Source organism: Carassius gibelio, chromosome A5, assembly GCF_023724105.1.
Source record: "Carassius gibelio isolate Cgi1373 ecotype wild population from Czech Republic chromosome A5, carGib1.2-hapl.c, whole genome shotgun sequence".
NCBI classification, from domain to species: Eukaryota; Metazoa; Chordata; class Actinopteri; order Cypriniformes; family Cyprinidae; genus Carassius; species Carassius gibelio.
Genome location: NC_068375.1, coordinates 35,662,635 through 35,688,918, shown reverse-complemented (window position 1 = coordinate 35,688,918; position 26,284 = coordinate 35,662,635). Strand labels below are relative to the sequence as shown.

The 26,284-nt window shown below is 36.3% G+C and overlaps 1 pseudogene; it reads right to left on the bottom strand.

The window, feature by feature from the left end:
- LOC128015006 (proline dehydrogenase 1, mitochondrial-like) overlaps positions 1-26,284 on the bottom strand; it is a 53,625-nt pseudogene that overhangs the window by 9,700 nt on the left and 17,641 nt on the right.

The window sequence follows — 26,284 nt, the reverse complement described above, 5'->3', positions numbered from 1 at the left end:
TAGCTGGTCCTGTACTTTTCCATTTGTCCGTCACATATTCTCAGTATTGATCAGCTGTCCACTGTCAGATGCAGGAGGCGTTTTTGTCAATTCATCAATGACATGCTGATCGAAGAGAGAGAGTGTTCATCGCTATTTTTGCCATCCCTTAGCAGCAGTCCGCCTGGGCTTTTTCTCGTGCCGTGTTCAGCGGGAGAGGTCACACGGGGGCTTGTAAGCTATGTTAAAACGCGGACCATCTTCAATATTAACACACTCCAGCAGATCAGGATCTTCTGCCCTGCTGAAATAATACAGCATGAATTCACATTCATTAGTGCTAGTTTGGTGTTGGTCTAGATGGTGGAAGTCTGAACATGCTGTTCACCAGCATATTTAGCAAGTATGGTTATCTCAACTATTATTGTCTGGCTGGTGAAGCAAGAAACCTTTTCAGCAGGACAGTTGCTCAACATTTATTAAAAGCACCAAAATATCACTTGTTTCAGAGGATTCTGCAAAGCCTTGGATAAGAAATCAGTAAATCCATAAGCCTTGGTTTGTCTTTAAATCTTTAGAAGTCTTTTCCAGCTGTGGATTTCAGGGTTATTATAGTAACTTAAAAAAATGTAACTTAAATAAAATAAACATTACATAAACGTGATAAATTAAATTAAGCAATTTATATATAAAAAATAAAGCTTAGCCAACATTTTTCTTGATGTACTAAAATAACTAAAACTGATATAGAAATTATTACTAAAATAGTTAAAACTTATTAGACATTTAAAAACGTATAATAAAATACAACAAAATTGCAAAAATAATTAATATAAAGATTAAAATCTAAAAATAAATTCAAAACATTAAGTGTCACTGGCCCACCGGGGGACCCAAAGCCATTACATATTTAAAATCGTAATATTCTATTCTAAAAATAAACTAATGACAAACTATATATTATTGGAGACCTTAGAGATTGTATTTTTTATATTTGACCAATGTTTTATATTTACATTATGTAGTGACAGTAATTCATTAATTTAAGAAAATTTTATCAAAAAAAAAAAAAAAAAAACCCACCAAGAAGTTGGCTTTTGTTACAAAAAGCTGATACATACACATACAATCACACATACAGTCACGAAAGTATATATATATATATATATATATATATATATATATATATATATATATATATATATATATATATATATATATATATATATATATATATATATATATATATATATATATTTTTTTTTTTTTTTTTTTTTTTTTTTTTTTTTTTTTTTGGCTGCCAATAATTCAGACAAAACATCTTTTCTAGTTTTTATCAAAAACTTTGAGAATAAATTGAATATGTATGTTTGTATATGTATGATTGATGTTGCAAGTATTCAGTGAAAAATGTAATGCATGTCAATTTCATGATCATTGTATTTCATGTATGATCATTGTATTTCAATTCCATGTATGAAATGAAATTTCTGTAACAATACTCTAGTAGCAATGTTTGATTAAAAAATAATTTACAACCCATCTAGAATGTTTTATTGCTGTTTGAAAAAAAAAAAAAAATTATAAATCATATCAGTCGTCCATTACAATTCATACAAGGAGCATGACTAGTACCTAGTGGACATTGTTGGTTTAGCGACTAAAAATAACACAGAAACCTCATTTTTTTATGATATCAATGTCAAATTTGGAACACAACTTCTTTAGACTTAAGGCTTTTCATTTGACATGAAATTAAATTCAACACATTTTTTTTTTTATAAAATATAAATAAATATTACATTACTTTTAAAACTATGATAGTATCTAAATGATACTAAAATAAAAATGTTCATGTTATTTGGTTGTAGGTTTCATGAGAAATTATTAGCATTCAAGGGAACTACCATTGCATTTTGTCACATGTGACTTATGCTGCACTTCACACGGTTTAGTTTTCATCTCTTTGTATGGAGTATTTGACCATGCAATGCATGCACGATCACATAGAGTTACACAATAGATTTTTTTTGTAATTCAAGCAGTACTTTGATGAAAGTGTGACATTTATAGTATACTTTCCAATTCGTGATAACATTCAAAGAAGACTCTGTTGCAGAGTCATCCAAACGTTTGCAGAGCCACTTTTTGGTGGAAACTAGACTGGTGCAAAATAAGCAATTTCCAGTTACTTTAACAAACACCAAGAATTTATGAATCCGGAAAAGAGTTGACTGTGCCAGCGAACTCATATGGCACAAACGACCATCTGCAGCTGTTAGTTCATATAGGAGAAAAAATAAGTGAAGTCTTCTTTAAGCACCAGTATGCAGCTGTCTGCCGTTGTGGCTCCTTAAGGTCTGGAAATTTTGGGCCCGAATCATATATACTGTATAAGACTGTAAACAACAAATTCTTCTAGCTATGCAAACTCAAATGAACTACAAATTGAATCAAAACAAGCCTATAGTTCTCAAGAACTATTTGCATTTGAAGCAGTGCTGCAAAGTCTCATTTAGCAAGGATTAGCAGAAACTACATCTTCTAAACTACTACTATTATACAGATTTTACAGACATCAGTTTGTAAATACAACAATTCTTGAAATCGATGTATTTAGCAACCTGAATATCCCAGTGTATATCATAGTTGAACACACAGCCTTTATTTGATAGTGTGCATGCACACAGGCACTTAACACATGCACTACAAAGATTCATTAATCAGCGTCTGTGCTTTTTCTCTCCAAAAGTTAAGAACAATAAAATTATCTTTGTACGCATTTAAACTAGAGTTATGGGTATTTTATTCACATATAAAGAACCAGACTCTTGAAGAGAAACAGCTACTTTTCTACATTGTTGAACTGTGATTTAGACATTTTATTCACCTTTTCACGGGGGTCATTTTGAGAGACCTCAAATCAAGTTCATATCCAAATCAAAATGCAGTACTCATCTATTTACATCATGAGAGTGCAGTTCATTAATATTTCAAGCATCTCCTCTGGCGAACCTTCCGACAAAACAAACAAGCTAGGCTATATATTGTATTGAGCAGTAAGGCTAGTTGAAGAGCTGCATAAACCTCCTGGAAATTCCATCAGAGATACAGTTTAGTCACAGAATGAAAAAGCTGTGTTGTGCGGTCAGAACAGCATTTCATAGCTCAGGGATGGATGGTGCTCTTCAACCCCTGGACTGAATGCTCAGCGCAGACACACCGATGAACTTTACCATGAGGACAACAGATCTTTTGTCCACAAGTCAGCCATACAAAAGTAGAGCTTCACATGGCCATGGAAAGCAAGATGCAAGACAGAGATAGACTGAGATAAAACAAGACTGACAGAAAGAATAAAATCAATAGCTGATAAAATCACACACATACACATGATGAAACCATAAATAAATGCATAAACATGTATTAATTATCTATTTACCACCTATTCATTAATTTCTAATTATACATTTGTTTATTAAAACTGATCAAAAATTATTTCCATTCATTAAATAAAGCGGAAAACTACAACCAAAATAAAAATAAATGCTATATATATATTAAAATAAATCAATTTAAGCATTCAGCAGACGCTTTTATCCAAAGTGACTTTCAGTGCATTCAGGCAAACATTTTTACCAGAATCGAACCCACAACCCTGCGCTGCTGATGCAATGCTCTACCACTTCACCACTTAACATAATTATTATTATTATTTGTTTTTACTAATAAATATGTCAAAAGCACATTAAATAACAAAACCTAAAGTAAAATAAATACTGAAAATGTATAAATAGATAAAAAATATTAATACTATAATAGTAAATTGATATATAAATATATATAGTAAGGCTCAGATTATTGCATGAATTTATCAGAAAATTTACCATATTCATTTATAGCATCAAAGAGTAAGTTCAAAGTTGAATTTTCAAATAAATTATTAACTGTGAACAGTGAAATGGACGGTAAATGATGTGCCACTGCTGCCAGATTTAGCAGTAAACTTTAGCTGGCATCACTCTGGCTTCTCCTGGCCATTTATCATTCAGCAGCACAGACCGAATCTGCTCAGATCGTGTGTCAGATGACCCATAGCAGAGAACAGTCCCTAGATATGCCAAAGTTTTTGAAGTTCATGGGACGGAATCTAATATACATATTTAAGAGGTTTGTTTGTGGCATTTAGACACATGGATGGTATAATGTTTAATTATAATTCAGCACTCCACTCCAGTCTACCACATAATGTCTTGTAAAATGAAAAGCAGCACGTTTGCAAGAAACAAAACCATCAAGACATTTATAAATTAAAAATGTTGCTTCTGGCTAAAATTAAAGTCCATAATATATAATAATGATTTCTTCAGTGTAAGTTTACTCTACGTTCAAAACACTGTGTATTTTACTCTAGTGCTGTACCATGTCTCATAGACCCCCATATAAGTGCATCACTACAAATATTACTTTGTTTGTTTTACAAACTGATGGATTAGCTAAAAGTACCTTCTGTGGCAGAACAGTCCTTTAACTTTGACTTATAGCTTCAAATGTCTATTCCTGAATCACAGTTTTCACCTGTAAACAACTGAATTCATCTTATCTGTTATACATCTGTGCATCTTGAAGTCTATACAATCTTCAAAGGGAGAAAGAGAGAGTGACAGGCTGACATGCATCACGCATCATCCTCTCATTAATACACACTGTACACTGTGTCTAAACTTGAGCATTCCTGTTATAATCACACTTCTGCTGTGAAGACAGTTTTGTTGATTATAACCCCAGCGTTCTAGTCTGGACACGTCATTTGCTTGTAACACAGACGGGATGTTACTCTGTGCACATAGAGCTGTTCAGACGTGACGTCAATTTGTAGGCTGACGCGGAAGACTAGTTCACCACGGGTTCCCTCAGGAACTTCTAATGGGTTTTTAAAGTAGCGGTTTTGGATTTGTGAGTAAAATAAAGTTTGAGGTCAACATGACTTTAAAAGACCTTCCCGTTTCATTCTAGAACATCAATTCCACACAAACCTCAAGATGTGATTCTCGTAAGTGTGCTTTAAAACGGAAGTTCTTCACAAGCAGCTTTTGCTACAGTATATGTATAAACGTGCTTGACAAATCCATTTGTTACATCTTGTTACATTGCTAACACAATAGTTTGAAAATCCACATTTGTACTAAATGGCTAATTGAAATGCTTTAATCTAGCGAAAGCAACTGTTGGAGATGTGGATGTGCCAAACAATGCATTTGAGTATAAATCGCAAACTATACAGTAAACATTAAATAATTCCAAATAAAAAATAATTACCAAACAGGAATTACGTAAAATATATAATTATTTGAAATCGTCTCTAGGTTACGTATGTAACCCTAGTTCCACGAGGGAACGAAACGCTGTGTCGAAAACGCTTTTGGGAACACGTTTAGCATGAACGACTCTGAATATCATATCTAATCTGTCTTATAGAAGAGCGTGACGGCATGGGCGGGGTGACGTAAGTGACCAGGAAGCTATAAAGGCACGAGCCGCACAGCTGGCGTCAGCTTCGAGTACCAGCAAGCGCCGGCAGGGGTGCCGGGGGTATGGCCACGAGACGCAGTGTCTCGTTCCCTCGAGGAACTAGGGTTACATACGTAACCTAGAGACGTTCCTCTTCAGGAACTTGAGCTGTGTCAAAAATGCTTTGGGGAACGAGTACCAACGCTGCCAGACTACCAAACTCCTGCCTAGTGTGTATCTGAACAGCACAGCTTAGGATGAGAGGATTGAAGCACCTGGAGAGACTGGCATGTCTAAGCCATAGAATTTTGCGAAAGTAGAAGGCGTGGACCACCCCACAGGATTGCAGATGTCCAGCATGGACACACCTGCTAGGAAGGCCTTGGAGGCCGCCATTCCCCGTGTGGAGTGAGCCTTGGCTCCCGACAGCGGGGGACGACCAGAGGACTCATAGGTGGCGTTGATAGCCTCAAATATCCAACGACTAATAGTCTGCTAAGAAGCAAGAGAACCCCTCTTGGGGGGACCATAGCATACAAGCAATTGGTCTATTTTTCAACACAGGGCAGCTCTGTGGACGTATATACACTCAGGTACAGCTGCGAAAAGCTGGGGGTATCGCTGTCAGCTTGCAATGGTCCTTTTCATAACTCAGAATCTCCTGTAACTAGATGCGCAAATGGGGCGAATTCGCGTCTACCGCGCCGCGAGACCTTCAGACGTGCGTAAACGCGTCTTTACATTGACTTAACATTGAAATCATTCACGCCAGACGCTCTATTCACGTTTGGTGTGAATGCAGCATGGTCGCTTTTGATGTCACTGGGTTTTATAGGCGCGTAAAATTGCTGGTATTTTCTGTCTAGCTTTCTCAAGGCATACTGCACTTTTGGAATTCTTTATTTTCTTTTTCTGCTTGTTTGTGAGTTTTGTTACATCTATATTTTTTAATTGTTTAATTATTTTAAAATGAATAGTGTACATATTTGGTTAAAATCGATTCCCTATTTTCATTTTCAAAACTTTTTTTGTTTGGTCCGATCGATAGTGCAATCGATTTTCGAACTAAAAGTGACAGCCCTACTTAGGAACATATCGTGCTTGAAGGTATATGAACTCTTTTTTCATGCCAGGTGCAAAATCAATATAGGTAGGGGCCACTGAGAGGGCCTGCAAGTCTCCTTCTCTCCTCAGAGAGGTAATGGCCAACAGAAAGGCGGTTTTAAGAGTCAGATGTCTGTCTGAAATATCTTGAATGGGCTCAAACGGAGGTTTGCACAAAGCCACTAACACCACAACCAAGTCCCATGGGGGAATACGGGACCATACTGGAGGTCTCAGCCTCAGCGCACCGCGGAGGAAACGTGTAACTAAGGCAGGGGTGGGGAACATTGATCCTGGAGGGCCTGTGTCCCTGCAGAGTATAGCTCCAACCCTGAAAAAAGGGTTGGAGCAGAGCAATAATAAATAAGACTGACAAGACAGAATGACATTCACACACAGAGCGCTTGCTGAAATACGCAAAGCTGAAGCCAGCTGTGCGGCTCGTGCCTTTATAGCTTCCTGGTCGCTTACGTCACCCCGCCCGTGACGTCACGCTCTTCTATAAGACAGATAATATATGATATTCAGAGCAGAGAGCTGCACGGGTCTGATTTTCTAAATCCGCACCCGCCCGTATCTGCAGTGTTTAAAACCGCATCCGACCCGTTTTCCGACAGCGGCACTAATTAAAATCCGCACCCGACCCGCTTAAAATAGAACCGACACCCGACCCGCACCCGAAATCAAATCAGTTAAGCAAATCACATTAGAAACACTTTTTTCGAATTTTATTGCCAGGTCATACAGAAATTATTTATGGAAAACTCTTTTTAAATTCAGAGTCGTTCATGCTAAACCTGTTCCCCAAAGCGTTTTCAATGCGGCTCGAGTTCCTGAAGAGGAACTGAATATATACAGTACTTATAAATCCTGAAAAATATTATAATTGGGAAATGTAAATTGGAAAATCTGTTGGCAAATCTGAATTTATAAGTCTGAATATATATATATACTAACACTTTTATGCAATGTTAATTTTAAAGAATTTCAGTAAGAAAAAACTAAATCAGGTTATTTGTACCAGCAATACATTTCTTTTCACCGATAAGAGCCAGCAATAAAACATAAAAAGTATAAATAAATCCAACTAAAACTAGTGATAAATTTAATGTGATCAAGCTTTAAAAGGCACACTCTAGTTTTATTGCATTACATCACTCAAATATAGATGGGGTAGTGATCCTTTCATTTATTCCATTTATCTCCTATGTTTATATCCAAAGCAGAGTCTTTATTTTCTAATAAAGACAATTCCCTCAATTCATTCTGTATGAGCCAATGAAGGATTAAGCCTTACATCTGTCCCATTAAACAGCAGAAAATGCATTCAATAACATTATCTTCATGACGTTTTCTCAGAAAGCTTGATCGGATAGATGAAAAACACTTATAATGTGCATGTGTGCAGAGAGAGAGCAAGAGAGCTGCTGCACAATGACAGGCCACAGAGCTTTTCTACTCCATATGTTCTGATAAATAAAAACAGGGATTCTACAACCAACCAGGATACAGAACTTCCGGAAGACATGGAAAATAACTAATAAAATACTTTTTTATAATAATAATATATATATATATATATATATATATATATATATATATATATATATATATATATATATATATATATATATATATACATATATATATATATATATATATATATATATATATATATATATATATATATATATATATATATATATATATATATATTGAAAAGAACTAATTAAGGCTATTTATTTGTGAAATATTGTGAAATATTTGTACAATTTAAAACAACTGTTTTCTATTTTAATATTTTAATATTTTAATCCCTGTGATACAAAGCTGAATTTTCAGTGTCATTAATTCAGTCTTCTGTGTCACTTGCTCCTTCAGAAATCATTCTAATATGCTGAATTGCTCAATAAATATTAAGTATTATTAACAATGTTAAAAACTGTTGTGATGCTTAATAATTTTTAGTGGAAACTGTGATACACTTTGATGAATAGAGAGTTCAGGTTTTTTTATGTAACAATGCAAAAGTCTTTACTGTTGGATTTAATCAATCTAATGTGTCCTTGCTGAATAAATCAATTAATTTATTGGGGTGGGGGCATCCTATTGACCTACCTAATAACACATTTTGATACCATTATTATGTCCTTTACAAACATAAATAGTGTAATTATATTTTTCTTCTCAGTGAATCAGTTCACAAACTATAGTTTGCAGTAGAAGGTCTATACTAACTGTATGTACTAATCAAAAAATGACTAGAAATTCACAAATGTCGGATCACCATTTTAGGTAAAAATAAATATAAACAGCAGATTTGTGCAAATATAAACAGCAGATTTGTGCAGATGCGTTCTTCTAAAGGTGCATTTTTCCATTCTTGAGTTACTTATGCCATTGTATAAACGTGCATTTTCTGGTTATACATTATTAATTTATTCCACAAGTGAACGACTTCTGAGATCCACTGTAGCATTCGTCTGGTCATGTAATCTCAACATGATGCTTCTGCTCTGTCAAATAAAACAGCTTTTACGAGGCTACCGACATGACTGGAGTCTGTTCACCGTGTTCAAAAGCACTATTCATTTATTTATGAATAAAACTTTGTGATAAGGGAAAATTTGACTTAAGTCGTATTATATAAACATCTGACAGATTTTGGATTTGCCTTGGAAGTGCCTGGGCTATTATGAAGCACAATACCGCTGACATATGTCACAGCTGCAGGTGTTTGTTTGATTCATGTTTGATGTATCACATGCGCTGTTTGTTTTTGCAGGCATTCATGATTCAAATTCAGTGTTCCGATTATATTGCTGGTCTGTGGTGCGTGAAATGCAGGATTGCCACCTAATGGCAGCCGGAGAGAGTGTGCACTGCTGCTGTCACCTCTTTAATGTGTGGACGTCTGACTGTGTGTGTTTGTGCGTGTGTGTGTGGGGGGGGGGGGGCATCTATATGGATCACTCTCTCAGCCAGTGAGGGGGTGGAGTGTGTACTGGCAGAGAAAGCAGATGTTCGCTGCTTTTGGAAGACACACAAAATACTCATATATAGAGAAAGAGAGAGCGAGGTGGAGAGAGAGGGAGACGGATCAATGAAGATGTTATAAAAACAGTAGAACCTTTTTATGTTGGATTTCCGTTAAGCCGCAGGTGAAAATGAGAAAGTATGCCACTGATACACAGTCTCTTTGCATCAGCACAGACTCATCACAACCTTGAATGGAAGAAAAGAAAAATAAACAAAAAAAGAGGGGGAAAGACACAGATATCATAATTTCAGTGCAATTTTTTACCTTGACATCATCAAGGTAAAATTTTGAATGAAATATTAAAGATCCAGTGAAACACATGGTAAAGTTATGTTATTGTTAGCAAAAACTAAAACTAATAAGAATCATTTTTGGTAATTGAAATGAAGCTAACTAAAATAGGATACAAATATTAGATGAAACCCTTAAAAAACTGACATAAGTTGAAATACTAACATCACTACAACTGTAATAAATAAATAAACCTAATTTTAAAAAAAATGAGGTTTTTATATATTTCTATAAAAAATGCTAAAAAAAGCTCAAATTTAAATTAAAATTATATATATATAACAATAAAAGCCAATTCAAAATATTAACAAATACAACAATACTACATAAATAATACTACAGTGCATAACTTCATCATAATTGTGATTTCTATAAAGGCTTGAATGCAGCATCAGAGCTATTTAAGCTAATGAACTGAGCCATAAATGTTGTGTGACCAATCATTGCTGAGGTACAAAAAAATGCCATCAAGACAACACTGACTGGCTGATGGCACCACAACCTCAATAGTAAAAGATGGCAATGAATGATGGTTGTTTTCAAACAGGTTTCTTGAACACTCTACCCATCTGCCATTGGTTGGATAAACAGGTAGTCTCACGCCAAACTCACACCACTGGATGAGCCAGTATTGCTGTGTGTGTTGGGCTGATTGAGATGTAGTCACAGTTGAAAAGGTTGTATTGACACAATTAGTGTGCTTAGTAATGGAGTCTGTGGCAAAACCATTCATTTATTTTTGGCCTGGGCTTTTTCTGAGCATCTATCCTTTTTAAATAAATCCAAACCTTCAACAAATCCACACCATAATGTACACTGCAGGGCTTCCACTAAAAACAATGCAGTCCACCCACAATATACAGACTCACTCATAGCAGTGCACGTGTCCTCATCCTCACACTTTCTTGTTATCCTTCTTTTCATCAGGCAGCTGGATCCATTACATTCAAAGTGAAGGAGGGCATCTATCAAATTATGGAGACGAATGCTCCGTTTGCAATGCATTATACATGCAGAAAGAAAGAAACACTGTATGATAGAGGCAAAAACAGAAAGGAAAGCCGTACTGCCCTTTAAGAAAACACACACCTTTGTTTCAGTTTTCCAAGAATCCCTCCATGTTCCTGCTGGTGAAATCAAATTAAGAGAAAACTGCAATGTACCTGTCAAAGCACACGGGGTAATTAATTCCACAGTAAAAGCTCAAATGCAGTTTTAAACTCTTCCATCATGGTTAAAAGAACACTCCACCTTTTTGCTCCTTTTTTGAGTTTTACCATTTTCGAATCCATTTAGCAGATCTCCGGGTCAGGCAGTGGCACTTTTAGCTTAGCTTAGCTTAGCATAGATCATTGAATCTGATTAAACCGCTAACACCTAGATCAAAAATGACCAAAGAGTTTGGATATTTTTCTGATTTAAAACTTGACTCCTCTGAAGTTACATTGTGTAATAAGACTGACGGAAAATTGAAAGTTGCGATTTTCTAGGCCGATATGGCTACGAACTATATTCAGGTGTAAAAATCAAGGAACTCTGCTGCCATACCATGGGTGCAGCAGTCGCAAAGATAATTTAACCTAAGCTACTATTAAATATTGTTGAAACGTAATTTTCTGTCAAGGTGCTTTGTAATGATTTGTGTTGTAAAAAGCACTATACAAATAAACTTGAATTTAATTGAAATAAATTGAATAATAGAGGGAACCCACTCCCGTAGCAGTCGGTAGCCATTTAAGCTGCGGTGCTAGGGGGAACAGTTGGGTTCCTCATTTGTGGATTTGAGGGTAGAGAGACTACTCCCCCCACCTACAATTCCTGCATGCCCAAGACTTGAACTCGCAACCTTTTGGATTATGGTTCTGGCTCTCTAACCATAAGACCAGGCAAAGCTTTTCCATACTTCTTTTGTCCAATTTTGGTGAGCCTGGGTGAATTGTATCCTCTGTTTCCTGTTCTTAGAGGACAGGAGCAGCACCCGGTGTGGTCTTCTGCTGCTGTAGCCCATCTGCCTCAGGGTTTGACATGTTGTGCGTTCAGAGATGGTATTCTGCATACCTTGGTTATAGCGAGTGATTATTTGAGTTACTGTTACCTTTCAATCATCTCAAACCAGTCTGCCCATTCTCCTCTGAACTCTGACATCAACAAGGCATTTCCGTCCACACAACTGCCTCTTACTGGATATTTTCTCTTTTTTAAAGCCTAGAATCAATTTAGCTAAATTTTGTCAAAAGTCTGCAAGCAAAAAAATGTCCAATGTTGATAGTCAATACTGTAGCGAGTTACTGTAAGACACAGCTCACACTGAAATCACTGTCAAACCTAGCAAATTACTACTTTTATTATTACTTTTTTCTTGAACCCGTCGCAAAATCTGCATGAGGAATCTTTTTGCCATTTCAAAAAAATTTGTGGTTTCCTATCAAGATGACGGTATTTTGGTGTGAAAATCAAACAACACTAAATTCATCACACATTTAAAACACTTGGCTAGTACATGCAAATAACCATAGTATCTACCAGAACATTAAAACATTTGATTTAATGATGCTGATGTAACACTAGCGCCCCCTTGAGCACTGAGGTTGTACGCTTGTGCAACATGACCACATGTTGCAATGTATTTACCAAGTATTCACATTAGTGTACTTGTGTCAAATCAGAATCTGAATTAGCTTTATTGTCGTATGTTTACACATACATTATTGCTTGCGAATTCATGAATTACAGTATACTGGACTGTGTTTAAAGTCTCACAGTCACAGTATATTTTTCCATTTGTATGCAATGAATAATTCATTAAAATAAAAGGTTTTGATTGTATGCAACTGATTATATACAGGTGATATAATAGTGAATTGAGATTAATTGTGAGCCCAAATCATCACAATTAAAACAACCAAAGCCTTAAACTACTTCAGTCTGTGTGCACTGAATTTATTTAATACACAAGTTTCACAATTTGATTTGAATTACTGAAATAAATGAACTTTTCCGCAACATTCCAATTTATTGAGATGCACCATAATGTTACATAACAATATGCACTGAAGCTGTGGGCTAGGTATGGTAAGCTAAAAATAAACCTTATTTTTTAGAGCGTGAGGTAACATCAATTAACCTCATGATTCCGCTTGACAAATGGAACAGAAATATTACTTAAGGTTGTGATTCAAGCCTTTTTAGACATTCCAAAGTTAGATGCGAACATGTTATGATTCTAGTCTTATTCGTCTTCAGTTAAATTATATAATGTAAACAACAAAAAAAAAAAAGTATATAAAAATGTGATGATAACATAACACATAACAGCATCCCTAAACCCCCAAGCATTCCCATCTTGTCTATGCTGACATTACATCTTTGTTTTGTCAGCATTTTTGTGTGAACTGCAAAACTGGCCATAGTTGCTGCCTGAACAGTATTTACCCTTGTGAAAAAGAAGGACACTTAACCATCCTTTCAGAAATAGTACTTATTATAGAAACAATGCACTTTAAAATAATATACATAACTGTGGGTTGTATGTAATTTTTTCAGAACTTAATAACATGTTGTTTACAGTTACATTCAAATGTATTATAGTAAGTACATATGTACATCAGTAGTAGAACTTCTGAGTGCCTTTTTTTTAAACCAATTAAGTAGGACTTAATGATGATGATGATGATGATGAGGTGACATACAACCAAGTATGGTGACCCATACTCGGAATTCGTGCTCTGCATTTAACCCATCCAAAGTGCACACACACACATAGCAGTGAACACACACCATGAACACACACCCAGAGCAGAGGGCAGCCATTTATGCTGCGGTGCCCGGGGAACAGTTCAGAACTATTTCTACTGTCTTTGAAATTATATTGCTCATTTGAAATACTGCAGTTTACTGCCAAATGTACTGAACAGCATTTATGGTAAACTAATTGTAAACTACTGATCATATATACTTTCATGTCATTTTCACTGAAAACTGAATGCTGTGCATTTAAATGTTTAGAAATTACACATTTGTAATGATGAAGTTGAAATTTCATGCAATTAAAATGTATTAAGTTATGTCAAATAACACACTACAGTAAAAACTATAATGCAGTACTTTATATTAGATTAGATGAGATTTAACATTATTGTCATTGTGCAGAGTGCAAGTACAGATCCATTGAAATCCAGTTAGCATCTAACCAGGTATTTAAATTGTGTAGATAGTGTATAAAATTATGTACTGTATGGCCATAGCAGTGCAAATGGCATTAGGAAGAATAAATGTGCAAATATCAGGAGGCATAAAAAGAAACACTGTAAGTGTGCAGAGAAGACAGGATACTTTACAGAGCAGGTCTTTTTTTTTTTTTTTTTTTTTTTTTTTTAAACATTAGGTGGCCGACCTAGGTTGCAGTTTAGAAGGCTGACAGCTGAGGAGAAGAAACTGTTCCTGAGTCTGCTGGTGCGACAGCAAAGACTCCTATAACGTCTCCCAGATGGGAGAGTAGTGAACAGTCTGTGGCTGGGGTGAGAGGAGTCTTTGAGAATACTTCTCACTCTTTTTAGGCAGCGTTTGTGGTAAATGTCTTTAAAAGAGGTAGCCCAACACTGTGATGTACTGGGAAGTGTTCCCACCCACTGGAGGGCATTCTGGTCTGAGATGAGTGCAGCTATTATACCACACTGCAATGTAGTTTATAAGTTATGTAGAATGTGGGGAGACAGGTGAGTTTCCCTTAGTTTCCTAAGGAAGTAAAGGCGCCGTTGTGCCTTTATGATCAGAGTGGGGGTGTTTATATGTGCTGGAGTATGTCAAAATAAGTGCACAACAGCAGACTTATTTTTAGTTTAACATGATTAGAAAGCGCACTTTTTGACAGTGTAACACAAGTGTTTTATGAAACATAGTCATGAAAGCTGACTTTAATTACTTAAGTGGCCTTTTATTTCATTACTATTATATTACCTACAAGTGTATATTTAGCACAACACTTCTCTTCCACAAGGAACATATAAAATGTACTGGATGCAGACCAAAACCATTAAGTTTTCCACATCCCAGAATGCTTTGGTAAAGAATGGATCTTACACAATTACATGCTATCGTTTGTTCACAGAGATTACGTATCCACATTAACATCAACTGTTCAGAACATCATCAACCCTCACTCACGTCACTCTAAATTAGTAGTATGACCTTCCCCCTTTAGAACAAAAAAGTTTAGACAATGTTAAATGCAGTTAAATTAAACATGCTACATATCATGAAATTATGTTTTAATTTCAGAAAATGTTGTCACATACTCTATAGCTACAAGTTATAGCATCTAGCTAAATGCATTATATTTGAAGTTCATTCCCTGTATTTACTTTTTTTTGAGGTTAATAGATTTAAAACCAATGGGAAGCTATAAGCTACTGCTAATTCAGATGTAGTTAAATTGTCAAGCTAGCTTTTGAAAGCCACACACTGCTACTGTACTAATAAACAGAAAATGCACAGAAGCTAATTAAGAGAGAATATCTTTTTAAGCATTTATTGAGCACAAAAACGACGAGATCTCACAGCATTAAAATTGAACAGACACAATATAAATAAAACTAGTAACACTTTAACTTACGTCACTGTAAAATATTCAACTTGTCCATTTTGCCAGACAAACTCGACTGATTGAACCATTAAATCTAGAGAAGGTTGACATTACATAAAAAAAATTAAAGTCAACTTTTAGACCGCACAACTTTTCTAATTCTTATTATATCTACATAATGAAACAATAACACAAATTAATACATCATAATGAATATACAACTACTGTAAGTATATCCAACCTTACCCAGATAGAGCACATTCTCATTAAATGGTATATATGGCATACTAAATAGTATGGATGAAATGCAAATTAGGACCCAGCCATAGCCTCAAAAGAACACTGGGATATGTGGAATGTATTATGGTCTGTCCTGTTATTTTTGAGAGCAGAAAGGCCCAAAACGATGTTAATTCATCATGGTTTTAAAACGGGAAATGGATGAGGAATCGAGCCATTTACTTGAGAGAAATTGTCTAGAAATCATTAACTTCTGCTCAATTAATTAAAGCTTTTTATTCATCTTCCCCAAATACTCCACAGAGGCAAAAAAAAAATATTAACAGAGTGAGAGAAAGCGTTGGTTAAGCATAAAAAGCTTCATCACGCAGATAATAAAAGAGTAGATTTAATTCCCGCTCTGTAAATGCTAAACACCAGAATCATTATGCTGAAAACCCAACTTAAAATCATCTCATCAGAACTTCTAAAGTTCATTGAGAACGTCTGAACACAAGAGAGATATCAAAAGCAGCAATGGCACAAAAATAAAGTTCAGCTTGTTCTATAAAACAATGCAATTTTTATAATATTCTAAATTAAATCCACAGCATAAATTACAAGGTTTGGCCTGAGCACAAACAAACCACTTGCTTGGAATATATTACATCTGAAATATAATCTGTTAAAGGTCCCATATTGTACACTTTTCTGTTTTATTTTAAGTTTTGATGTCCTTAAGAATATATATTTGAGGTATAATTACCAAAAACCACCTCATTATATTTGTACAACTTTCTCAGGAGGTCTGCTCAGTATGGGTCGATTTTAGCCTGTCTAATTAATATTCATGAGCCTCTCTTCTGATTGGCCTGTTGTTTTCTGAGTGACACACGGCCAGGCCAACCACAGGTAACTAGGTTGAGCCGATGTCACAGCACTAGTTGGAGGCAGCAAAACAAAGATGAAACTGGAAATGGCCCTCTCACACCAGAGCAAATTCGGCTACGTAAGTAGCTAAAAATATCATCTTGTTATGATGTTGGGTGCCAGAATCAATGTAATACAGCCTCAAATTAGAAATTTGATTGCATATCTGCAATGGCTATGGTTAAATGCGATAAAACGAGCAGACTGGATCATCAAAAATGCTCATGTTTGAACCGCACACTTATTGAAAAGGTTCAAATAAGTATTATTTTTTTTTTGTTATGGACGAGTCTACAGAATTCTTGCCATATGTTTTTTGCATCTCACAATGTCGTGTATGAAAACATGTTTGTGCAAGTCTGTAAACCAACAAACTGACGATTTATATCATGTGTAATTGTATACACATTGTTGTGTTTTATTGTGGCTGGAACAATAATGTAGCTGCAAAAATAGTTGCCTGTTGAAATTAAAATGTATACATCTTCAACATGACGTGCTAGATAGAGACGATGAGTTTGTCTTTACTGATCCACCTCATAGTAACAATCCTGTCAGATCGTCCATCTTTTGAGTAACAATGTAATGTTACAGGTTGGCCGTTAAGTTGACCTTTTCGACATGTTTCAGTGCTGTTATTGCTCAATGCTCAGCAATGGCACAGACCCGGTGTTGTCTGGGGGTTTGACAAAAGGAGAGTGGGACGGTGGGTGGTGCTCTGGTGGTAACTGAAGGAGGTGACTGTGTAGTTCTGACGTCAACCTTTTTACAGAAGCTACAACGGTTCGTGAAAAATCACAGCTACTTTAAGCAAGCTGTGTACATTTTACTGTGGACTCACTGTTTTGAAATTTATATGATAGTTATATAGACCCTAGAACTCAGTTATCATGAAAAAAGCCAGGAAATTTCAACTTTGACAATATGGGATCTTTAACATGTTTATGGGGTTATGGAAATCTTGACAATATGTTGCCTGCACTCAAACCTACCCACAATTCCTCACTCCGAGCATGAAATCTAGCATACATTAAATATAGTTCTCAAACTCCAGGTGTTGTTATCCTTGAATTCAAACAGAAATTATCGTAAAAAAGTGATACTGATGTTAATTACCGTTTAAATCATGCTTATATTTTTATTATTGGTGTTCCACTCAAGGAATAAAGGTGGGGTATAAACAAGCAGCAGTGCACACTCAGGCATCTGACATTTTGGGGAGTCCTTTGATGAGTCATAAAGGTGCCAGAAAGATGTGATCTAAGTGATTGGAAAGCAAAAGTGTTGAGAAAAAAGGGAACTGAAGATGATCCTAAGCATACAACCTCATCTGTAAACTGGAGGTGGTGTCATGGCATGGGAATGCATGGCTGTCTCTAGAACAGGACCTCTTCATCTTAATTATGACTTTATGTATGATTGCAGTATCAGAATTAATTTGGAAGGGTACAAAATCATATTGGCTACCAATATTCAAGAAAATGTCACCAAACTAATTTGAAAGCACTTCATATTGGATCAGGACAATGACCCACAACACCCTGCCAGTTCAGTGAAGGACTTTATCAGGACAAAAAAATGTAAAGTCTTAGATTGCCCTAATCAATCTGCATATTTAAATCCAGTTGAAAATTAATTTCACCAGCTGAAGAGGGGACTAAAGACAGAAACTCCCCAAAACAAGCAGCAGTTGGAATTGGCTGCATTAAAGGCTGGAGAAAATCATTTCAAAGCATAAGACCAAGAGTCTGGTGATGTCTATGGGTTGCAGACCCACTGCTCTGATTACACGCAAGGGATCTGCAACTAAATTTTAGGTTTTAATCTTTTACATCTGCCTTAAATTCAACTGTTCCAATACGTATGCTCACATCAAATAATGGGATGAACTCTAAAAGTGCTGTCCTTTTTATTTGGTAAAACAGGTATGTGTCGAAAGTATATATATGTATGTATGTATGTATTTGTGTGTCTGTGTGCATGTGTGTGGGTGGGTGTTCACCTAACGGAAAGCTGATTTGGCCGCACATTCCCAGGAGCTGGCCGAAGTACACCTTCTTATCTGTGGGTGCCAGACTCATTTCATTCATCCTGTTAGACCATAAAAACACAGCGCGCCGTCACAGAAAATGAAAAATGAGAGAGGCCCCTTTGGCAAGGTCGTTTACTAACCGGATACATTCTGGTGATTGCTCACTCAAACTTTTACACCCTCTTATCGGTTTCAGCCATTACCTGCACGAAGAAGATACATTCTGAGACACTTAAGGAGATATTAAGTGTGAATGATGTAAAAGGAGGGTAACTAGTGTGGACCTCAATATGAATCATGCCCTGGTCACACTCTTTGACATTGTGACAGAGAATGTTAATGGCATCGGTCACTGGATACCTTTGTCAAATGAGGGTACACCCCTTATTTCAAGTAGTGATTACATAAAACGAATGATCGAATATAACGTTATTAATTTACACAAATTAATTTACTCCTAGAGGGATCTAAATGTTCCTGGTGATGTACGGACAGACCTGAAATCAAAGAACAACATAATTACACTTGAAATGTGAATATGAGTTTTTAATTATAATAATATTTCACAATTTTACTGTATTTTTATTTACTTATTTTAATAGCATAAAAAAAATTACAGATCAGAAAATTTGAGATTTTGATAGAAATAATAAAAATCCAGATAAATATCAGATATTTTATAGTGTCTAGATTGTGCATTGTCACCATGACATTTGCTTTCTTATACAGTTCGATCTCCTCCAGCACGTAATCCAGACACTTGAAAGACACCAGCTGCTCATAAATCATCCCGCTTTTGGTCTGCACTTTCAGCCAACATGACTGTTGGCCGCCAAACACAAAAAGCTTTTGAAAAGATCTGATTTATTTTGAAAGCTGTCAGAATCTGCCTTAATCATAAGAGGCTTACCTACGGCAAGATAAGCCAAGACTCCAGATAAATCTCTCCTGCCTGTGAAACATTCTGTCTGCACATAGACTGTCTGAATAAAACAGTTCAGAGGAAGTATGATGTTCAGATGAGATCATATATGTAACACGTATCTTAAAACTGCTGATCGGGACTCAGAATCTATTTGGCCATGTCATCTTGCTCCTTGAAGAGAGGCAAAGTGAACCTGACCTAAGACTTGTGCTTTCTGATACAAAACATTCTTATTAAATTAAGAATTTCTCCATAATTATCTGTTCCAAAACAGTACTTTGCCCACCTAGATGGTTTCATTGAACTCAAAAATGGCATAAAAATGATATAAAATAAGACCAAACATATTTTAAGTTGTATTCTTCAACAAATGTATTTTTTGCAGAATGACATAGTTGTTCTATTAAAAAAAAAAGAAAAAAAAAAGAAGTAGGGTTCCCATTGTTTCAGGAAACCTGGAATTTGTGTGTGATTTCTAACATATAATTAAATAATATTTATCTAATTAAACCAGCGTCAAATAGATTTTGTGTCCTTCAGCTATTGCCATTTTTATTGAAGAACCAGGCTTCCTATAGTCTCGTAGAACCTGGAATTTTAAATTGTGATTTCTAAAATAACATAAAAAATTCTAAAAAGTAAAATAAAATAGTCATGGATTTGTCTATGAATATGCATTTCTCTATTTCATCCAGTGTCTAAACAAGTGACTGGAAAAGTTATATAAACTCATTGGTTGAGTTCTGGTAAGAGTTTGAACCGGAAGCCAAAGACTGGAAAATACTGAGCTCATGAATATTAAATCAGCTCACAGTGACTGTGCTTTTCCAGACTGTCCTGGCATGCTACTTCATTAATATTCATGAGCCAAAGTTGTACCATTCTGTTGAAATAGCAAGCCAGCTATGCTTGCTTATATGTAATCTAATATTAGTCCAGAAATGAAGTCTGTAGATATCAAACAAATGTAATATTATGATAAAAAAATCATAAATAACACTACTTATTACTACTATTATAAACTATAATAGTAGTAATAAATTATAAACTACTACTAATAATAAATAAATTAATAAAGATATAGCTAATTAAAGCCTATATCTGAAATTTAGTTGTTTTTTTTTTAGCATTATTTTAATATCGGACAATGGGGATGAGGCCTAAAAGTGTAAGTCCATGGCCACCCTGCATCAGACTCTATTGGAATCAGCTGTGAGGGTCTCTTGTTTGTTTTTTTGAGGTTAGCTCTATTTGTTTTGCGTGGATGAGTGACCGTTAATGAAGCTGCTGCCCAAGAAGAGTTATAAGATGAGTCACTTATGATGCTCCATTTCAGTTCAGAAGCTGCCTTATAAAGCAGCAGCCTTTGTAAAAAACAAGGCAGCTCACTAGGTTTTGGAACGGACTTCAAGAGTGAATTTTACAAGGAAGAATTTGGAACATTTTTTGCCTCTGGTAGATTCTGTTAGTGGATTCATAGTCGGGGTTGATGGGGTCTTCAAATCCAATCTCTGCAGCTCAGCTTCTCTCCTGGTACATGTAAGCCCCCCTTACCAACTTGGCACCAAAACACCAGCGCTCTCTTTTTGATAACTCGACATCCATGGACACGTTATCAAATGCCTCCCGAGCAAAGAGAATTCATTACATTTGTCACGACCGGCTCAAAGCCGTGACAAATGAGGAGGACATAGTCAGGTTGGTATGTTGCAACAAAGATATGTATTAATATAAATAGAAAACTTAAAGTACGAAATCAACAAACCAAAATAAGATTCTGTCAAACACACGAATGGTCCGAGCGTCTGACAGAACCCAGTTAAACTAATCATAACTTAAGAATAAACAAAGCAAAACCAAACAACCAGGAGTCCACCCCCACACCAAACAGAGTTTAAACTTTATAGGGAAGGAACACAATTCCGTTGACGAGATAAATCTAAATGGTATTGAATTTAATGTTGTGGGGACTTGTTTAAATGCAAAGAGGTTAGACAGTACTAAAGGAATAGTTACACTGAAAAATGAAAAAAAAATGTACTTATCATCAGGCCATACAAGATATTGATGAATTATTTTCTTTAACAAAACAGATTTGGAGAAATTTAGCATTATAACACTTGCTCAAGTGGATTCTCTGCAGTGAATGGGTTCCATCTGAATGAGATACCTAATTGCTGATAAATAAAAAAAACATCACAATAATTCATGACTCAAGTCCATAATTTAACATCTTGTGAAGTGAAAAGCTGCATGTGTATAATAAATCCATCATTAATACAAGTTCAGACAGGAGCACTTTGCATGTTACTTGAGCTTATTGAACACAATTTATCTTTGGCGGTATGGTTCCTTATGGGGGTTCTTGCTCCCAAATTAATTGAACATGCAAGAGCTTAAACATTAACCCCCCGGAACCATCAGCTTTGTAATACATTACAATTAAGACACTCAAATGTCTTTAAAAGCAAACAGTGGTAATCATGTAAATGTGGCAGTGGGACGTCTATCATGTAACTTGGTTATGAGGATAAGTGTCTCTCAGTGGACCTCAGTGAGGTTCATGCCAACCGGGACTTGAAAGCCTAAGTGATCTGAAACAAAGAAGACAACAACCAGAAGGTGTACGGTAATATGCTCATGCTTATAATGGGGAGGGAGGGAGGGTTGCGATTCATTTGCGCATACTTGCCGAGCAGTAGTGCCACATATATGTCCCATGTTTAATATGAGAATGGTAGTGATTGGAGCTATTTGACAGCTGACCACATCAGCTGGTCGCACCCTATGCCTCCATGGCCTGACTGAACTGAACATTGTTCCAAATAAAATACGAGTTGTCTATCCATAATGTTTTTGTCCAGTGAAGAGGTTTTCTCATCTGAATCAGGAGAGAAATATGAACAAATCAACCACCATTTACTAGTGAAAACAGTCTAAAACTGTTTTAAAGAGCCAGTAAGATGAAAATTCTAAGCTTCCTATCACTGTTTTATAAGTCCTGTACATTAGGTTTAAATCCATCCAAGGTTAAAAAACATTGTCATTTTGTCAAAATATCATTTTAAAATTACTTCAATTCTCAGAGATCCCCAAACGGTTCGCGCAAAGCTGTTCAAAAGATTCAGTTTCCTTAAACCCCACCTTTTGGTAGCATACTGTGTTCTGATTGGTCAACTAACATAGTCAGGTTTGATTGGTTGTTCTGCAAACACCTCCACGGTGAACTATGCGTTAGCATCTGTTTGGGTTGAATTATGTCTTATTCCTCTCATCGTGAAGCAAACAGTAAAATAAAAAACTTGAACAGTCTCGCTGCTTTTTCTTCTGTGTGGGTGTATTCAAGCCGCGCGCTTCAGTTTGAATCTGAATAGCGCGTTCAGCGCGGGGCGTGGTCAAATTAGATATAACGAAGGGAGACATGAAAAATAGACATCGCGTTTTCATATGGATTACTTTATCACAGAATATTTGTTCGGCAGCACTTGTTTAGTTTTAAAGTAGACATGTCAAGCTTTCTATAGATATCTCTCTCATGTATCTTCGTTGAGTATTTACGGAGTTACACTTCATTTTAATGACGTGTTTGTACATGACGATCAGCGCAGAGAAAGGCTGCAGACAGCACACAAACTGATAAGACGCTCGGGAGAAAACAAAATATATAATATATCAGACATGGGGACTTGTGACTTGGTGACTTGGACTCGAGTCTACTCGAGTCGCTATTTTTAGGACTTGAGACTTGACTCGGACTTGGAAGTTAAAGACTCGGGACTTGACTTGACTTGAGACATGATGACTTGAATGACTTGAGTGTTAATCACACCATGTTTTCAGTTTAAATATAAAATATATAAATTATTTTTTTAAATAAAGTTGATTACTCAGCTGGAGCGCAGGCTGAGAATAGCGTCCTGACTGGATCAGGACACTATCATCAGTCATGCCCTCTCTACCTTACACACACCAGGCCCACTTAAATTAGATATCACATCACATCAACATGTCAGCCTAAGAGGTACCGAGGGTCAACGCTTTTGTCTTCAATAGTTCGCGCCTAAAAACGCGTGGAAAACGCTAGTCGCGCCGCTTTCTCCTTCTTTCCAAAGCACTCGGGCAGAAGTGCTCCTGGGGCGTCTGTCGTTGCTAAGCATCCATGACACGCTCTCTCTCAATGAAGACGCGGAAATTTCAGCAAAGGATAAATGGATTTGCAGCACTAAAAATCGCTCGCAGTAGCTCTGCTACTAAATTCATTTCAAAATGGCAATCCATATACAGCTATGAACAGCTGTTCCTTCATCTTAGCTGAGCTTTCAACGTTGATACAAGAAAGGATGAAGCTGATTGGTTAGTTATTGTCACATGACCTGCGGTGCGCTTGCGGCATTCTGAAAAGTTTAGATGTTGAGCGTGTTGCTTCCATTATGAGCGCGCATACCGCGCGCCTACATTGGAAATAACGAACTTGCGTGCACAAAAGACGTGATGTGAACGGCCCCTAATGATCCGCTAGCAGGCCGTCAAAAAAAAAGCATTCCAGGGGCGGCGCTAGGGCTGGGCTAAGGGGGTATATATATATATATACATACAGTACAGAATATAAATATGACGTATTTTCAGTTGTTGTACATAACAAAAAAGTATGAAACAACTGAAAATACGTCATATTTATATTCTATACTCTGAGAGAGAGAGAGAGAGAGAGAGAGAGTGTGTGTGTGTGTGTGTGTGTGTGTGTGTGTGAGAGAGAGAGAGAGAGAGAGAGAGAGAGAGAGAGAGAGAGAGAGAGAAAGAGAGAGAGAGAGAGAGGAGAAATGTAACAGTTTAATGTTGTATGTAAACTGTGTTTGAGAGAGAGAGAGAGAGAGAGAGAGAGGTGTTCAGAGAGGAGTCTGTTGGATGTTTAGATTTATGGACTCAATGTTGAAAATGTAAAACATTTCAAACACTGTTGGCAGAAGTGAAAAATAAATAATTTTAGGAAGTTACAATTTTGTTTGATTCCATGATGTATTTTACTGAACATGAGTATTTACAATGCAAATCCAAATTATTTTAATTTACTGACAGTTACTTATCTTGTCTTTTAACTTTATTAAGATCAGATTCTGCAGGTAAAATAACAATATTAAGGTGACTTGACTTGGACTTGACTTGACATAGCTTGTGACTTGACTTGACTTGACTTGCCCAAGAAAAAAATACTTGGGACTTACTTGAGACTTGAAGGTTAAGACTTGAGACTTACTTGAGACTTGCACATGTGTGACTTGGTCCCATCTCTGTAATATATAACTATATAATCATACTTACAGATTGTGATTCGGAGATGCTCGTTGGTCTAAATAAAGTTGGTAATGAACCCTCTTTTATGGCCAAACGCTTTGAAAATCCCGCCTTGTACTCACCGAGATTAGAAAAGCAGTCGTCAGTGAAATGTTGTGAACACAACAAAGGGGATTTGTTGTACTGCTCTGGTATTGTGGTAAAAATGAATTTTAGCCATTGGTTCTTCTGATTTTCATTCTTTGGCAGTGAAAATAAAACAAACTTGCCTTTACAATTAAAAACACACTGTCTCCTCGACATGATGCTATCACACAACCAGCGTCTGTGTGTGGGGGTGAGGCAGGTCAGAGTTCCGTTTCTCCCAACACGGTAGGCGGAGATTATTATGCAAAGTGCTCCTAGTGACGTACATAGAGATGGGCAAAAGATTTGAAATCTATAACGACTCGATTCAGAGTCGACTCCTTACTTTAGAAGCCAATAACTTGATAAATCGTGTACTTTTTGGTTTAATTACTTTGCACATTGTTTACACTGATGGACAGCTACATCATACACTGTGATACAGGTCCTTTTTGATTTCCCATCTGTGTGGCTCTTTAAACCAATACGTGAGAGGAAAACAGAGGATGGACTTCACTGGAGGAAGGTTTATCATGGATTACGGAGTCATATTTTGATGGTCTAAAGTTAAAATGTCTTGATGGATTTACAAACATGCAGCTTTTCACTTCACTAGACAATACTTGATAAACCGGAGTGGTGTGGATTATTTGTGTATTATTATGATGTTTTTTTTTTATCAGCTGTTTGGTCTCTCATTATGATAGCACCAATTTACTGCAATCTACTAAAATCTTTACTCCTTTCTCATATCGAGACGATCTCAGATGCCTGTCTGTGTGACGTCACACAGACAGGCCCCTCCCACGATAGTTTGACTGACAGTAGTGGACTGGACTGGTGTCTTACCTTAGACCCACCCTGAGTGAGCTGTCATCAGTTCTCCATTGTTTCACAGCAGGAGCAGATGTAGACAAGAATGACACCTAATAGATTGAGGTGTTCTGTTGTTGGATGTAATAATGAACATAGCAGTCGTCATTTACTCCTGACATCTGCGCCACGCGAATCATTTGTGATCCAGCTTTACCAACAGAAGTGAATAAGGTTTTTCAATGAATCTTTGCAAATCATCTTTCCTAATAATGTGCTAATTAGCTAGTTTCACGATGAATGTAGCTAAAGTAAACATTCCCTCAGAGAGTGACTAGGAAGGGAGGGGTAGGGGTCAGCAGAGCTCATTAACATTTAAAGGAAAATGCTAAAAAGCGGCTTGCTCTGAAAAAAGCTGTTTTTGACAGGGTAAAAAGGGTG